Source organism: Vulpes vulpes, chromosome 7, assembly GCF_048418805.1.
Source record: "Vulpes vulpes isolate BD-2025 chromosome 7, VulVul3, whole genome shotgun sequence".
Classification (NCBI taxonomy): Eukaryota; Metazoa; Chordata; class Mammalia; order Carnivora; family Canidae; genus Vulpes; species Vulpes vulpes.
The window spans coordinates 68056874-68063070 of record NC_132786.1 but is presented as its reverse complement, the minus strand read 5'-3'; the positions used below and the strand labels follow the sequence as shown (position 1 = coordinate 68063070).

The 6197-nt window shown below is 40.1% G+C and overlaps 1 pseudogene; it reads left to right on the top strand.

The window, feature by feature from the left end:
- Positions 1–871: 871 nt before the first annotated feature.
- LOC112928991 (60 kDa heat shock protein, mitochondrial pseudogene) lies at positions 872–5896 on the top strand (annotated as a pseudogene).
- Positions 5897–6197: the final 301 nt, after the last annotated feature.

The window sequence follows — 6197 nt, the reverse complement described above, 5'->3', positions numbered from 1 at the left end:
ACTGGATGAAATTTTCTCCACTATAGACTGGGGCCCTTGAGGAACACTGACTTGGGCAGTCACCTATGGACAAGACAGTTTTTGTGGAAGTCATCGCTTCCAGAGGAGAAATTGCAGCACGCTGTTGAAACAAATAAACAAAATAATTTTGGTCACTTTGGAATAGGTAAGTGGAATAGTTTGGTTTTACCCACATCCCTCATCCCCTAAGTCAGCATAGCTTAGGACCATAAAGATCTTCCACAACCTGTGATTTATTTGGGCTGTAAATGGACAATATATATGAATAAGAATCCAGTTTCCTAGGTGTGTGGGACGCTAACAAAATAATTCATTTTTTCTCTCATCCTATTCAGAGTACTAAGTGAGGGTCTCTCTGACTCTCAGGCAGAAAAAATCTAGAGGAGCAGCACATAAGAATCTCAGAGGGGAGGGGTGTCTGGGCAGCTTAGTGAGTCAACCATCTTTCAGCTCAGGTCATGATCTCTGGGTCCTGGGATCCCAGTTAGGCTCCCTAGTTGGCAGGGAGTCTGCTTCTCCCTCTCCCTCTGCCTCTGGTCCCCCACTCATGCCTTCTCTCTCTCTCTCTCTCTCAAACAAACAAACAAACAAACAAACAATCTTAAAAAAGAATCAAATATCAAAGGGGGACTGCTGGGGAAGATGACAAAGTAGGAGGGCCCTATGGTCACCTTGTCCCATGGATACAACTCAATAACACCTACATCAGTATAAATAACCCAGAAAACTACCAAAGACTGGCAGAACAGATTATCCATAGCTAAATATAGAGAAGAGGCCACATCAAAGAGAATAGAAAGGATGGCGATGTGGTCAGGAGCCAAAATAACTCACTGAGCTGTCCACGGGAATGAGAGATGCCACAGGCATGGAGAAGATAGAGGAAGAGATCTCCATACCAGGCAGCCTAGGTACAGAGAAACCACACTGCACTAGGAAGTCAGATCTCCACAGAATTTGGCTTTGAAAACTAGAGAGGCCAAAATTTGCAAGTTTTTATACTCAGCATGTCTTACCAATAGGAACTTTATTTTTTATAGTTATTTAAATAGCAGTTAGTTAACATATAGAGTAATAATAGTTTCAGATATACAACATACTGATTCAACACTTACGTACAACACCTGGTGCTTATCACAGTAAGTGTACCCTTTAATCCCCCTCACTTATTTTATCTGTCTCCATGGGTAACCATCAGTTTGTTCTCTGTAGTTGAGTTTGTTTCTTGATTTGAATCTCTCCTTTTTTCCCCTTTGCTCATTTGTTTCTTAAATTCTACATATGAGTGAAATCTATGATATCTATCTTTCTCTTATTTCATTTAGCATAATGCTCTGTGGTTCCATCTATTTTGTTGCAAATAACAAGATTTCATTCTTTCCGATGGCTGAGTTATGTTCCATTGTATCTATATACCACCTCTTTATCCATTCATCAGTAATGGACATTTGGGCTCTTTCCATACTTTGACTATTGTTAATAATGCTACTACAAACATTAGGGTACATGTATCCCTTTGAATTAGTATTTTTGTATTATTTGGATAAGTACTTAGTAGTATAATTTCTGGGTCATAGGGTAGTTTTATTTTTAAATTTTTGGAGATTCCTCAAAGAGTTAAAAATAGATCTGCCCTACGACCCAGCTTCAACGTGGATGGAACTGGAGGGTATTATGCTGAGTGAAAAAAGTCAATCGAGAAGGACAAACATTATATAGTCTCATTCATTTGGGGAATATAAATAATAGTGAAAGGGAATATAAGGGAAGGGAGAAGAAATGGGTAGGAAATATCAGAAAGGGAGACAGAACATAAAGACTCCTAACTCTGGGAAATGAACTAGGGGTGGTGGAAGGGGAGGAGGGCAGGGGGTGGGGGTGAATGGGTGACAGACACTGAGGGGGGCACTTGATGGGATAGCACTGGGTGTTATTCTGTATGTTGGCAAATTGAACACCAATAACAAATAAATTTATTATTTAAAAAAAAAAGAAACGACAAATACCCACCATTCGCTTCGACATGGATGGAACTGGAGGGTATTATGCTGAGTGATATAAGTCAATCAGAGAAGGAAAAACATTATATGGTCTCATTCATTTGGGGAATATAAAAAATAGTGAAAGGGAATAAAGGGGAAAGGAGAAAAAATGAGTGGGAAATATCAGAAAGGGAGACAGAACATGAGAGACTCCTAACTCTGGGAAACAAACTAGGGGTGGTGGAAGGGAGGTGGGCGGGGGGTGGGGGTGACTGGGTGATGGGCACTGAGGGGGGCACTTGACAGGATGAGCACTGGGTATTATTCTATATGTTGGCAAATTGAACACCAATAAAAAATAAATTTATATAAATTTTTTTTTTGAGAAACCTACATACTGTTTTCCAGAGTGGCTATACCAGTTTGCATTTCCACCAACAGTGTAAGAGAATTCCCTTTCTCTGCATCCTCACAAACACTTACTGTTTCTTGTGTTGTCAGTTTTAGCCATTTTGACTGGTGTTAGGTATATCTCATTGTAGTTTTAGTATCTATTTCCCTGATGGATCAATGATGTTGAACATCTTTTCATGTGTCTGTTGGACATCTGTATATCTTTTGTGAGAAAATGTCTATTCATGTCCTTTGACAGTTTTTAAATTTCATTATTCATTTTTTTGGGTAATGAGTTAGATAAGTTCTTTATAGTTCTTGGATACTAACCCTTTATCAGATATTTCATTTGTAAATATCTTCTCCTATTCCATACATTGCCTTTTAATTTTATTGATTGTTTTCTTCATGCTCAGGGGCACCTGGGTGGCTCAGTGAGTTAAGCATCCAACTCTTGATTTCAGCTCGGGTCATCATCTCAGGGCTGTGGGATTAAGCCCCATGTCAGGCTCTGCCTTCAGCAAGGAGTCTGCTTGGGATTCTTTCTCTCCCTCTCCATCTGTCTCTCCTCCCTTTCTCTTTCTCTCTCTAATAAATAAATAAATCTTTAAAAAAATATCAGTGGGCTCAGGCCCTCACTCACCCACAATGGCCTGTCTCTGTCCTCATGCCCTGCTACTGCCCCACAGAACTGCTTTGATTATCTGAAGTCCTTCACCAAATTAGATCAGTGTCCAGGGCACTCAGTTTTCCTTTTTTTTTTCTTTTTTTTTTAATAAATTTATTTTTTATTGGTGTTCAATTTACCAACATACAGAATAACACCCAGTGCTCATCCTGTCAAGTGCCCCCCTCAGTGCCTGTCACCCATTCATCCCCACCCCCTGCCCTCCTCCCCTTCCACCACCCCTAGTTTGCCTCCCAGAGTTAGGAGTCTTTATGTTCTGTCTCCCTTTCTGATATTTCCCACACATTTCTTCTCCCTTCCCTTACATTCCCTTTCACCATTATTTATATTCCCCAAATGAATGAGAACATACACTGTTTGTCCTTCTCTGATTGACTTACTTCACTCAGCATAATACCCTCCAGTTCCATCCATGTCGAAGCAAATGGTGGGTATTTGTCGTTTCTAATGGCTGAGTAATATTCCATTGTATAGGGATCCCTGGGTGGCGCAGCGGTTTGGCATCTGCCTTTGGCCCAGGGCGCGATCCTGGAGACCCGGGATCGAATCCCACATCAGGCTCCCGGTGCATGGAGCCTGCTTCTCCCTCTGCCTGTGTCTCTGCCTCTCTCTCTCTCTGTGACTATCATAAATAAATAAAAATTAAAAAAATATATATTCCATTGTATACATAGACCACATCTTCTTTATCCATTCATCTTTCGATTGACACCGAGGCTCCTTCCACAGTTTGGCTATTGTGGACATTGCTGCTAGAAACATCGGGGTGCAGGTGTCCCGGTTTTTCATTGCATCTGCATCTTTGGGATAAATCCCCAACAGTGCAATTCTGGGTCGTAGAGCAGGTCTATTTTTAACTCTTTGAGGAACCTCCACACAGTTTTCCAGAGTGGCTGCACCAGTTCACATTCCCACCAACAGTGTAAGAGGGTAGGGTTCAGGGCACTCAGTTTTCATCTCACTTGTGCTTATGACAAAGATATAAAATTTGGTGTTGATGCTGAAGGCTTACTGCTTCATGGTGTAGATATTTTAGTCAATGCTGTAGCCGTTACTATGGGGCTAAAAGGAAGAACAGTGATTAATGAACAGAGCTGGGGGAGTCCCAAAGTAACAAAAGAAGGTGTGACCATTGCAAAATCAATTCACTTAAAAGATGAATATGAAAATATTGGCACTCAATTTCTTCAAGATGTTGTCAGTAACACAAATGGAGAAGCTGGGGATGGCATTACTGCTATTGTCTTGCCACACTCTATTGCCAAGGAGGGCTTTGAGAAGATTAGCAAAGGTGCTAATCCTGTGGAAATCAGGAGAGTTGTAATGTTAGCTGTTGGTGATGTAATCGCTGAACTTAAAAAGCAGTCTAAACTTGTGACAACCCTGAAGAAATTGCTAAAGTTGCTATGATTTTTGCAAATTGAGGCAAAGAAATTGGTAGCATTACTTCTGATGCAAAGTAAAAAGTTTGGAAGAAAGGGTGTCATGACGTTAAAAGATTGGAAAATACTAAATAAATTAGAAATTATTGAAGGCATGAAGTTTGATTGAGGTTACACTTTCCCATACTATTTTAATACATAAAAGGGTCAGAAATGTGAATTCTAAGATGCCTACATTCTGCTGAGTGAAAAGAAAATTTCTAGTGTCCAATCTATTGTACCTGTTCTTGAATTGCCAACGCTCACTGTAAATCCTTGGGCATAATTGCTGAATAAGTTGATGGAGAAGCTCTGAGTATGTTCATTTTGAATAGGCTTAAAGTTGGTCTTCAGACTGTAGCAGTCATTGCTAACAAGGTTTTTTTTTTAAAGATTTTATTTATTTATTCATGAGAGACACACACACACACACAGAGGCAGAGACACAGGCAGAGGGAGAAGCAGGCTCCATGCAGGGAGCCCGACGTGCGACTTGATCCGGGGACTCCAGGATCATGCCCCACCAAAGGCAGGTGCTAAACTGCTGAACCACCCAGGGATCCCCCGCTAACAAGGTTTTGATAACAATAGAAAGAACCAGCTTAAAGAGATGGCTATTGCTACTGGTTGGCGCAATGTTTGGAGAAGTATTGACTCTAAATCTCAAAGATGTTCAGTCTCACAACTTAGGAAAAGTTGGAGAGGTCATTGTGACCAAAGATGCTGCCATGCTATTAAAAGGAAAAGATGACATGTCTCAAAGTGAAAAACATATTCAAGAAATCATTGAACAACTAGATATCACAACTAGTGAATATGAAAAGGAAAAGCTGAATGCACATCTAGCAAAACTCTCAGATGGAGTAGCTGTGCTGAAAATTGATGGGACAGTGAAGTGAATGAGAAGAAAGAGTTTTAAATGCCCTCAATGCTATATGAGCTCCTGTTGAAGAATGTATTGTTCTGGAAGTTGTGCCCTGATTCAGTGCATTTCAGCCTTGGATTCAATAATTTCAACTAATGAAGGTAGAAAAATTAGTATAGAAATTATTGTAACACTCAGAATTCCTGCAATGACCATTCCTAAGAACACAAGTGCTGAAAAATCACTGATAGTTGAGAAAATTATGCAGAGTTCCCCAGAAGTTGGTTACGATGTTATGCTTGCTGATTTTGTGAATATGTTGGAAAAAGGATCCCAACATAGCGGGATCCATTGATCCCGCTAAGGTTTTAAGAACTGCTTAATTGGATTCTCCTGGAATGGCCTGTTAATCATAGGAGAAATGGAGGTCACCAAAATTCCTAAAGAAGAGAAGGACCCTGGAATGGGTGGAATTGGTAAAATGGGAGGTATTATAGGAGATGGCATGTTCCAATTCCTGGAATAGTGCTTTACTATTATTAATGAACTGTGAGAGGAAGCTCAAGAGAGTGGTCCTCATTAATAACTGCAGAGAAGCCAGTTGAAGTAAATGACTGAAGAAAAGCCTGGCTAATGTTTAAGAAAATTACTATAATCATCAGTTGATGGTTTCACTTGGCAACATATAATGGTTTACTACGGTCATTGTCCATGCCTACAGATAATTTATTTTGTATTTTTGAGTGAAAAAGACATTTGTGCATTCTTGATAACTGAATTCAAGAGCCAGGTACCAGTGTACTATTTTCAAATTAAATCACTGAGGC